Raw genomic sequence first — 13,004 nt, forward strand, 5'->3', positions numbered from 1 at the left:
AATAGAAATAATACTGGCTCAGGCAATGGTAGCTTATCTTTGAGAAGGGACGTGGAGGATACATGCCTCTAAACTATGTTACAATGAGGCTTGAAGGCCTATTTATCATTGAGAAACAATGGAAAACCCCAAACATCCAAAAACCTAACCCTTGGAGATGAAACACAAAACTATGGACCCCGTTGGGGTAAATTGGTACATAAACTTCCCGGGGTCGTAACTTTGGCTTACAATCTCTGTTTGACACACATGATACCTCCTTAGAAAGATCTAGCTAAGGATTGATAGAAAATACCAAGTTAAAAACTTGAATTGGCCGCTGATGATTTTCCTAAAAAACGTTGTTTAGAGCCTCACAATGGCTCCGGAAGTTTAGGACCCATAAAATTTCCAAAAATAGTAAACTGTGCTACAATTAAGGAAACTGAAAAATTTAAAGAAACAATGGTGGGGGTCCAAGTGGCATAGGCAGTTGGCCACGAATATCCACCTGGATCAAGAAGCTACAAGTTTGTTCCTTAAAAGGAGTCTGGGTAAACATTGGGATTATAAGGAGCATCATTTATAATGGAGTTACTATACTCCTTAGTGTAATTTGGATTTTGTTATGGGATATATTGAATATTATATTAAAGAGATCAACTGCCTTTCTCATTGACTAAAGGAAAAATAAAGGTTACTAATAAATAGGAATTTGGTTAATCTTTTGAGAGGTTACGATTAGAAACATCTAGGGACTTGAGATGAAAATTTTGTTTATATACAACATTCTTATAATAGGGTCATCCAAATTTTTTCCATCATCCCCATTAGATATTTTATATGGATGAACCGAGGAAATTGCAACAACTTAAACTAATGAGTTGAAAAAAATAAAATTATATATATGGGATAAGGAAAATATATTCATATGTTCAATCAAAACTAAAGAAGTTTCAATAGAAGAACAAGGCTAGACATGATCAACATATTACTCAAAAGACTTTACTAGTAATAGATAGAGTTGTTTACGCTTTAATAAGGAATTATTTTAGGGACTAGAAAATAAAATCAAATATCTAAGATATGGACTTTTCAAAATATCAGAGAAGGTAGGAAATGATGCTTACATACTTAGCCATCCATGCTCAGTGATGATGAAGATGGACAAGTGTTATCTTTCATTGAAGATTTGATACCATATGCATAGGAAAAATGAGCAAAGAATACAATTCCACAAAATAGTATTGGAATGATGAGAAATGGGCTCACAAATATTTTGGTTAGTGGGATTGAGTGGGAAATTGTTAGCTAAGGCTAAACGACACTCCAAGGAGAAAGTCAGGGTATTGTTTTGTAATTTCCTTCTAAACTAAATATTTTGGAGAGAAAGACTCCAAAACTAGGAAATATGATCCAAAGTGGATCTACACAAGTACCATATAAATTTATTGATGATTAATATTGGGGAGATTTTTATGTTGGACATCCTAAAGATGGGTTTGAGTTTATTGGAAGAATGAGATTATCTTTCGATGCATTTTGTCATGCTAAACATAGATTTTTGGGCCTTGCGATAGTTAAAGGTTTCCATGGATTTCCTTAGTAAATCCAAATATTTTTCTTCTCATTGATATCTTTAATCCAATGATTTATCATGGCCTAAAATAGACTTTCTATGTGAAATTTATGCCTCGAAAAGGTAATGGTCCAATGTTCCCCACGTGTTGAAGTGGTGAAAATGTTATATCACCATAATTCAAAGAGAGAATTCACAATGTGGGAAACTCCATTAAAGACTTACAACATATACTAGAGGTTCCAATAAGGTTTTGAAACCATAAACCTAATCCTAAATCTAGCTATAAAAAACCTAGTAGGAGGGAGAAATAGTTCAATATTTCACTAGTTGTGTTTGTTCCATAGTTTGAGAAAGAGTGTGGAGGAGATGCTAAGAGTTCAAAGAGATATAATTATTGTACTAGAGGATCTTAGAAAGGCGTAATGTCTCATAGCTTCACAACAAGCTTGGAAAGCTTTTAAATCTCTATTGTATTCTCCATACTATTAGAAGATGAAAGGCACTATCTTTCATTTAAATATTGGTTTTTTGTATGGTTTCCAAGGTAATTTTTTGTGTTTCATTATGTGTTTTCTATTGTATTTCATTGAAAACATATCTGTAGTTGAAGAATTGGACAATTTGGATTTATCTATGTTAAAATGTTAAATATACAAAAATATAGTTGTATAGTTGAAAATTGACTCACTATGAGCAATTTTAGTGAATATACTTATGAAATATCTAAGATAATTTATATATTAGCAATAGTTTGATGTAACTTAATAGACACATAATTCAACAAGTAAACTACATGAGATAAAGTACTAGTTTGATGTGATTGTTGCTCAATGGAGAAATACAATGGAAAGGAAAGCAAAAGGAAGGCAGTGGGTGTGGTCGGAATTAACATTGAAAAACCCAACATAAAGCAACAATCTCGGAGAAATAATGAGAGGTTAGAGATTTTATGCCCATGGAGGAAAGCAAAGAACAGTTGAGAGGAGAAATCATTGTCCATGGCTACATGTAATGATTGGTGAATAGTTTTTGTTAACATGAGGAATTTTACTCTAAAATTAATCTAAAGATTGGAAAAGTTTTTAGTGTTGATAAAGTCATATAAATAATATATGATTTAAAATTTTTAGGTATATGTGACTCTACAATTCACAATTGTTAGGTATATATATTTATAAATAAAAAGAGAGAAAATGTATGGATAAAAGGGTGTTTATGATTCCTTTGCAGGCAACAAGAATTTGACAATGTAGTGCATCAACAAAATATGAAGAAATGAATAGTTCATAATTTTTTGGGTGAAAAATGCTTATAAACAAATATAGGCTTCTTTGGCTAAGATATCATGGTATGAGGTGTGTATCTATGCCATCAAAACCACCTAGTATATCTCCCTGGTCTCATTCGCAACCACTAGGACAATTTTGAGTGCAGGATCCATATTAATATATTAATCTTGATCACATCATTGCTTGTACCCACACTCTTATGCAGTAAAGATATGAATAGTTCACATCGTTGGTTAAACTAGGGTAGAGTAATTAGTAACATGTAACAATAATTCACATGATTTATGCCTTCATAGTACTAGTTTGTAAGTTTCTAGTAAAATACATCACCACATAATATAAATTATTTAATGGCACATGTAATCAATAATTTTAAGAATATAAACCCCCAATGTTTCAAATACATGTTATTATAATATGTTTGATGTTAGGTGGTTTTTGAATTAAAATAATACAATGCAATTTGAATTTACTTTAATTATTTGGTATAGAATGAGAGATAACTCCACTCTAAGAATGAAACCATAATCTTTGTATAGTTGATAATGGGAGTCTAATGTGCTACATTTCTGATTAAAGCATTCAATTGAGTTTTGCAAATTTGGATGGAGCAAGAAATAGTAGGGGAGGGCTCATGGTGTGTGAGGTTGCTTGGAATCAATGTTTATTGCATTTAATTAAGTATGCATTCTCACCACAATAGGGGTGGATGATCATGATGATGTGGAGGTCAAAGGGGTGCTCGCCAACCCAACAAATCCAAAGAACAATAAGGAGGGGGGAAGCATGGCATGCACCCCCATGCACCATACATATGGCATTAATGTTAAATTCCATGTCTTGTCCTTCTCTAGGTCTCTTGATTCTTCTCCCCGATTGTTTGTTGATGAACATTGCATGGATTCTCTAAGTGTTGAAGGGAAGTTTTACATATCTCCTTGCAAGTCTGGTTCTCAACTCCAATGGTGGAGTGGTCATCTCCTGTGGGTGTCTTTGGCTGGAAAAAGCAAGTTCGAAAAGCCAAGACCTCTAGCATAAGGAAAGTGTTAATATTTGTAGAAAATCTGTGATAGGTTAACCCGATAATGCAATATAAATCAAAGTAGAATACTATAACCTACTTCTACTATCAATTTGCGGAAGCTTAAATATCGATCTGAACAATATAACCAGAAGAAGAAGAATCAATGGCATAATACACATGAAAATACTTTGGGGAAAGTCTCAGATAAAACCCCACACTATTGTATTATCATACATGGTGGAAACACATAGGAATTATACAAAGCCTTAGCTCTCACAACTAGCCAACTCTTAGTTCAATTCTCACAGATGTTCACCGGAAATCTTGGCTTCTCTCTAGCCTTCCTCTCTGCCCTCCAAGCTCCTATTTCCTTGCGCTGTTCCTTGTGGATGATTAGCCTATTACCAAGTGGAAAAACAAGGCTTCAAAACTGCACAATCCTCAAGGATGAATCCTTGACTGCATGCATGAGTTTTCTCCATAAGAAAACACATGCAACTAATAGTACATTGTCCTTGAACATTAATCTCAACTGGGTATTTCTCATAATAGACATGCATGAGTTTGTGATAAAGGAATCTTCAGTTAACTGGAGTAGCATTAGTTGAGTGCATTAATGCATCAATTGAATCTTAACTCACTATTAGTTCCTCAAACAGTTTGGAACTAATTTAACTGGACTTAACTCAGTAAACTAAGTTAACTAATTACAACTCAAATATAACTCAATCTTATCTCCTTAATTTAAGGGATAACTCTTTCATGACTTCAGAAAGACTTCTAACATGAATTTATCCAACCAATTAATTATTTCCGAGTAGATGTTAAGATTAAATTCGATTTTAATTCACAATTTAATTCAAGGACAAATTAAATTGGAATATTCTTGTTGCCATATTTCAACACTCCCTCTCAACAAGAAAGGGATTATCTGCCAACCTGAACCTATCTCTATGGAACTTGAATTTACACTTTGACAATGCCTTTGTCAAAATGTCAGCATCTTGCTTCTCTGTCGAAATATATTGCAGCAACATGATCCTCCTCGCCTGTGAAAAGCCATGGGCAATAAATCTTGCCTTATGCTTCTCCACACTACCATCAACAGCTTGCTTTACCTTGTAAAGCCAACATGAACTCACAACTGACTTGTTCTCTGGTCTTGGAACCACGTGCTAAACACTGTTACGAACTATGGAGTCATACTCCTCCACCATATCATCAACCCAAATTGGCTGCTGCACTTCTTCCTCAGAGGAAGATGGCTTGGTATCAACACATTCCCCAGCAAGGGCCATGTATCCAGTGTACCTTTCAGGTGACCTCCTCTGTCTGCGCTGAGAAGATGGTGCTCTCACATTCTCTCTCACATCCTCCAACAATTTGTCAGCTTCTCTTGTGCGCTTCTGTCCATCTCTGGAAGACTCTGCTTGAGTGGATGTCTCCACTCCTAGAAACTCTGCATGCGGCTGCTTCGCATCAGTCTGAGGCTCCTCCTCCTTAGGAACCAACAGTTCCTCCACAACCTTTAGTTGGAGCTCCCTCTCAAGGGAAGCTCGCATGGCCTTCTACTCATCAAACTTGATATCTCTGCGAACTGTTGTCCTCCGACTGGTAGGAAAGTACACCCGATAGTTGTGAGGTGTATCAGTGTGCCCCACAAATATCCCCAACTCTGCTGTTGGCTCAAGCTTCTTCCGTGCATCCTTTGTCACATGGCAATATACCAATGAGCCAAAGATCCTAAAGTGACCCACATCTGGTCTCTTACCAGAGAAAGCTTCCTCTGGTGTCTTCATCCCAAGTATGTGATGCAGGCTTCTATTATGCAAATAGACCACTGTGGTGCATGCCTAAGCCCATAAGTGAAGTGGCAGGCCTTGGTCATGCAACATTTACCGTGCTGCCCCTACAATAGTTATGTTCTTCCTCTCGGCCACCCCATTCTGTTGTGGGTTATGAGGTGTCGTCAACTCTCATTTAATTCCTTCCACTGCACATAAGTCCTTAAACTTTTGAGAGACATATTCTCCACTGTTGTCACTTCTCAAGGCCTTGATCTTCTTCCTTGACTCTTTCTCGACCAAAGCTTTGAACTCACAAAACTTTGTGAAATTTTGGTCCTTCTTCTGAATGAAATAAATCCAGCATTTATGAGAATAGTCATCAATGAAAATCACATTAATACCTTTGATTCGTTGTGGATGCCATCGAAAACGGTCCATGCAAATTAGTACGAAATCACTCTAAGATAGCCTCTGCTCAACTATCTTGATCATGAAAGGAAGACTTGGTGTACTTTCCCAAGGTACAACCTTTGCATGTGTCAACTTGCTCAAGTTTACCTTTGGGAAGTCCTGTAGATATTTGCTGCATTATCTTCAAAGCCCCATGATGCAAATGGCCCAATCGCCTATGCCACAACCTTCCAATGTCTTCGCTTTGCACCAATTCTGCTTTCGTACTCAATGTTGCACAATCATCTACCTCTAGTTTATAGAGATTCTTCACCTGAATCCTTATCCTCTTGGTCTGACCCGTGGCTATGTGTCTTAGGAACGCTTATCCTTTATTGAAGACAACATCGTAACCTTTGTCCTCAAACATCGTGACTGATACCAACTTCTTCTTCAGTCCAGGCACATACATCACATATGTCAAGGTGAGAGGAGCTCCATGCTCCCTCTGAAAAGCAACCGTGCCCACTCCTGAAACACTATACCTTCTGTCATCACCTATCTCTATGCGCATCTTGAGGTCTTTCTCCTCCAAGGCACTGAACAAATTTTTATCACCGGTCATATGGAATGAGGCTCCATTGTCAAGATACCAGACACAACCCATCCATCGAAGACACCATGCATGCGATGAGGGTAAATTCCATTTCAAACTGAGAGGCTAATGCCTCACCTTCCAATCCTTCCGAGGATCCCTTCTTGGACTTCTTCAATGGGAAATTAGTTGCATAGTGTCCCATCTTGTGAAGATTAAAGCATCTTACTTTAGACATGTCACCCTTCTTTCCTCCATGAGAAAAATTCGATTTGAAATGAGAAACCTTCCCCTTCCCTTTCCTTGACTTACTTGCTAAGGCTATATTTTCTTCATCATCATTCTTGGATGAAGAGCCATCTTGTGTGCTCCTCTTGATCTCCTCCTGCATAAGATCCGACCACAGTCATTCCCAATCTGACAGTTTCTCCCTTCCATTCAAGAGTCCTGGTAGCTATTCCAACTCTTTGGAAGGCCAAGGAGAGCGATGCTCACCATATCATCATCGACAATAGTTATTCCCACATTGCCAAGCTCATCTTTGTAGGTGGTGAGCTTGTTCAAATATGTGGAAATAGTATCGCCCTTCTCCATCTTGATTCTTTGAGGCTTATCCTTGAGTGCCAATTTCCTCTGGTCGCTACTGTTCTGGTAGAGGTCCTTCAATGTCTTCCACATTGAAAATGGAATATCCTTCCCATGGAGACTCGAGACAATATGGTATCGAACTCCCTCAAGGATGATCTTTCTCGCCTTCGCCACACACTTCTTCCACTCAGCCAACTCTTGTGCATTAGTTGAAGTTAGCTTTGGGATATTTTGATCAATGAATTCCTTTAAGCCATTGTCTTCTAATACAACCTCCATTCTATCGTTCCATGTTATGTAATTCGAGTTACCTTCCAAGGCATACTCGAGTCTCAAGCCATAAAACACCACTAGCCAACCTTGAAGTATGATATGAATTCGATTTGCACCTGCAACCCCGAACTTCAAACTTCGAATTCTCTTCTCAGTATACTGTTCACAGCTCCGATACCATGTAGAAAATTTGTGATAGGTTAACCTGATAATGCAATACAAATCAAAGCAGAATACTATAACCTACTTCTACTATCAATTTTTGGAAGCTTAAAGATCAAGTTGAACAATATAACCAGAAGAAGAAGAATCAATGGCACAATACACATGAAAATACTTTGGGGAAAGTTTCAGATAAAACCCCACATTGTTGTATTATCATACATGGTGGAAATACATAGGAATTATACAAAGCCTTAGCTCTCACAACTAGTCAGCTCTCAGTACAATCCTCACAAATGCTCACAGGCAATCTTGGCTTCTCTCCAACCTTCCTCTCTGCCCTCCAAGCTCCTATTTCCTTGCATTGTTCCTTGTGTATGATTAGCCTATTACCAAGTGGAAAAACAAGGCTTCAAAACTGCCCAATCCTCAAGGATGAATCCTTGACTGTATGCATGATTTTTCTCCTTGGGAAAACACATGCAACTAGTAGTACACTATCTTTGAACATTAATCTCAACTGGGTCTTTCTCAGAATAAACATGCATGAGTTTTTGATGAGGGAATATTTAATTAACTGGAGTAGCACTAGTTGAGTGCATTAATGCATCAACTAATTGGTAACTCACTATTAGTTCCTCAAACGGTTTGGAACTAATTTAACTGGACTTAACTCAGTAAAATGAGTTAACTAATTACAACTCAAATATAACTCAATACTATCTCCTTAATTTAAGGGATAAATCTTGCATGACTTCAGAAAGACTTCTAACTTGAATTTCTCCAACTAATTAATTTAAAATAAAATAATTAATTATTTCCAAGTAGCCGTTAAGACTAAATTCAATTTTAGTTCACAATTTAATTCAAGGACAAATTAAATTGGAATATTATTATTGCCATATTTCAACAATATTTCATGCTCAGTCTAGCATGGATTGGGATTAGCTAAAGGCTCACCTCTATAGTGTTGGTTAGTGGTTGGGCACCTCCAATTTTGTGAGGCAGAATTCCAAGGTAATTTTGGGCTTCTAACTTGTTTGGTTCTTATTTTTCATCTTGTTTGTTTGTTGGTTAATTACTAGGGTTTAGTTCCTCTCTTCGAATAATTTTGTTGTTGGCTTGTTTAGCTTGATCCATACAACATTGTGTACTCTCAATTGGTTTGTGACTAGTAGTTTTACTTCAATGGTTAGATTGTATGCTTTTGGTCCCCCCCTCGTGCTTTCAATTGTCTGGTGGTATTGTAATAGGCTAGTTGGTAGTGTTTTGTGTTCATTGGGTCAACCTTCAGGAATTCTGATACATCTATTGGCCCTCTGGTTTTATGGAGAGGGGGGACTTGAAATCATTTTTGGTTGTCAGTATGTTCAAAGTATCCTTGCTCAATTAGTTTGGTCGGGACCTCTTCTGAGTTCCATTCATGGCTTAATTGAGGTATGTTCTATTGGCTCTTTAAATTGGATCACCATGCCAAGACAACATGGTCATGCTTTTCGAGGTGTAGGGGAGTGAAACCAGACCAACTAGCTTAGTTTTGAGGTTCTAGCACAAGAAGTGACAATGACCTTTCATGTTGCAACTTCCCCATCACCTAGGTGGGAATTCGTCACCCTGAAAGGTCTATTCATAGAGAAAGGAAATCATTTTTTGACTTTGAGCTCATCAGTGAAGTCTCTCATTGGCTCTTGGACCCTACATACCAGGGGAAGGAGAAATCAATACATGCATTCAATCACCCTTCACTGACAGTTGAAGAAGTTATTAGGGAAAATTCTCAAGGAAAAACATGATGATTGAAATGATATTATCTCATTCCTCAATGATGTTCAAAGGAACTAATGGTGAATGCAAGAAATCCTCGACCACTTGGATACATGGTTGACTCACATGGAAAAACATATACAACATGAATTTTGGCTCCCCCCCCCCTTGGTTCTAGATCAGAGAACCACGCTCCAATAACTTCATCTAACTCTTATATGTCTATCTGTTATGTTTTGATATTGCTGGTGTTTTTCACTTGTGCACCTCTTTGGTTTTGGATAGTTAAGACTTTTTGATCTGTTGTAATAAATTTTGGAAATTACCTACTAGCCAACAAATTTGGTAAGTGGGAGGCCTACAAAAGTTTGGAAAGTTGTAGCCAACAATGTGATCTTCTTTTATAAATTAAAAATTCTGAACTACAAGATTCAAAGTGTATTGTTATGTTTTCTATTAGTGGAGTAATGCAAAATAATGTTGAGATATTTTAATCGGGGGGGGGGGGGGGGGGGAAGGTATTTAGGGAGAAGGTAGTGGAATAACATGTTTGCGGAATATGGTAGTATAATTGGTTGTACATTATGACTTGTGTGACCTTCTCTTACATGTGGAAAGGGATAGATGTTTCATTATAGTAATGGTTCTTGGGAAATTCATGTAGACCAAGACTATGAATTAGTTGGTTGTTGTTGGATATATGATTTAACTTTTGTCCAATTCCACAGTTGTTGATATTCATTTAATATACATGTAGATATTCATAAACAAGGATTTGAGTATCCTCATATTTGCAATAAATAATCCAATCTTGGTACAAGCTTTTGATTTGTCCCCAATTTGCAACTATTTCTTCATTAGAGGTTCCAATGTAATATTGCAAAAAGGCTTCTATAACATTACTTACCACTACAAAAATTGACAGAAAAATTTGAATTTATGGAAGAGTATGGAGAGTAGCATGTTAAAACACAAACAATGGTTTTTGTTTTCCTTGATTTCCACTTTTCTTTCTTTTGGTGAGAATCATAGGAAAAATATATTACAACATCAGTTAGAGAAATGGATTTTACTTGGGGATAGATTCTCAATGTATGCATCACCTAAAAAATGTTTGTCGACATTTAGGGAAAGAACTAACTAGTTGCATATGGTTAAGGGAGAAATTAGAAACATATGACATGTTTCTTGTGGTCCTGTGTCATGATTAACAAAAGAATATATAAGTAATTTTTTATTGTGATTGTGGGAATAAGATACTATATTGGTGTATTTTGTAAAAATTTACATAGCATTTGATGATATATATTTAAAATGTGCCTATACTTTGGATGCATGTTTTGCAATGTATATTTGGACAACAAGAGGTGAGAGAGTTGGTTCAAAGTGATCATTTCTAAGCTATATTGAAAATATCACACAATTGTGAGTGTTTAGTCTATAATCAATTTGATATGACCTCATGTTATGTGGCATGGTTGTCTTTGAACATTGTACAATAACATTCTAATTGACTAGGAATTTTATAATGGAATTTAAGTGTGAACCTTTTATTTCACAAGCATGATGTATTTGTGTATATTTGAATGCACTTGATTAGCTCCTCATTATGTTGAAATGAATTAAAAATAAACATTTTTTACAACGTTCAATAAGCATGAGTCAACAAGAGGAGTGAAATGAACCATTAGGTTCCTAGTGGGCACCTTGTGGGTTTCCAAAATATAGTATGTTTGTCAAAGTAGGCCTTTGCAATGTTTACCTCATGAAAATTCTCATAGCCCAACATACTCATATCAAATTCATTTTCCAACCATTTGAAAATGTAAATATGGGTGGATCCTTTATGTTTCCATCCATCTTTTTTACAAAAAAGAAATGTAAGAAGATGTTTTTTATGTAAGTATTTATTTCAACTGGTAGATGGGTTAAAGAAACCATATGTTCCAATATTCTTTTAAATTCCTTCCCTTTAAGGTTCATACAAACACAAATGGATGAACAAACAAAGTTTTTTATAGAAACATTTCACTATTATTTATACTTAGGAATAATATTAAGGGAACAACATAGAATATGAAAGAATAATAAGTATGTAACAATAATAAGGAAGGAAAGATAAGGTATGCAAGTAAAAAAAAATTAAGTAACTAAAGTTCCTTTATCTCCTAAAATAAGGAATCAATCATTGAGGTGTTTTTGTGAGACCTCTTGATGAAAGATTGTGAATCCACAGTGCATGTATAATAATACAAGATGTAGGCTCAAGAGAATATTCTAAATTTTCCATCATTATTGTTCACTTGTAAAAGTTAGTGGTTTGTTGGGCATGATTGCATTTAAAGCAAATTGTTTAGTGTTTATCCCACTTAATGGGAAGAATAAAGTTAGGAAATATAGTTGTGAATCCTATTTTTTTTATTTTGCTTATAGCTTTGGTCTAGAAAGATCTTATTCCATGAAGTAATGTCTCAAATCTCATAAGTTGTTTTGCAATATCTACATTCAAGGAGTATTTAAAGTGAATTTATGAATATGCAACGGTCATTGAGAAGTTTACCTTGATTATTTTCACTAAGAAAGATGGTGTAACTTGGTTGTAATGGTGCACCATAAAGTTATATAAGAAATACTAGAATTCGGTTTCTTTCCAAATCTATTTTCATGATTCCTCATGAGGTGTAATGCATAATCATACATTTCAAATGATTTAATTCATGCTTGTTTGAACATGGTACACCCCATGGTATAAAACTACAATTGGAAAAGAGTATTAATGATAAATGCATGTATTATGTATTATGCAATATTATAACAAATGAAATATGGTTGTATACATACAAAATATATGTTTGCAAACACAAAGACATCATCCCATTAATTGGTAAGAAAAAATTCCAATAAAAAAGTGTATATAAGAGCCTTTTTTGCTTGATGATTTTTTTTTCTTAGTTGGTATCTTGTTTTCATATTTAAAGTTGTGTTGATTTGAAATTATGATGTTAACCTTTAGTTGCTCAATTTCTTTAAATGTGTCCATCTTCACATATAGTATGGACATGAATTGTTTCTATTCAACTTTGATAACAATTTGTTTCATGGTGTTTGATTTAGCAAGCATAAATTGGAAGTCTTTTATTGTAGTTCTTTTTAGTTATACATTGCATCTTGAAAAAAATTCACAAAGTCTAGTTCTAAGATGTGGTATTTAGCTTCAAATTAAGAAAATATTAGTAATCACGTTATGATAAGTTATCATTATATTTGGGGTAATGCTAATGATTGTTTAGATTGTGTATTTTTCATGCATTTATTACCATGTATAATTATGAATTTATTGTGTGTTGTATGAATAGATGCAAGGGTTTTCATTAGCTAACTAACTCTTCATGGCTACCTTGGGTTTACACACACAACAACATCGATACCAAAAAGTGATAATAAGTCAATTGCATTTAGGTAAAGGGCGTAGTCATTTTGTAGAAATGGTATTCTTGAAAACAAATAATTGTAGTTGTAAGGGAAGATGACATTTTATAGTTAACAAAAAAACCATGAAATTTTCAAATTT

This window comes from Pinus tabuliformis, chromosome 1_2, assembly GCF_031772625.1.
Source record: "Pinus tabuliformis cultivar Carrire ecotype Pingquan chromosome 1_2, CPIR1, whole genome shotgun sequence".
NCBI classification, from domain to species: domain Eukaryota; kingdom Viridiplantae; phylum Streptophyta; class Pinopsida; order Pinales; family Pinaceae; genus Pinus; species Pinus tabuliformis.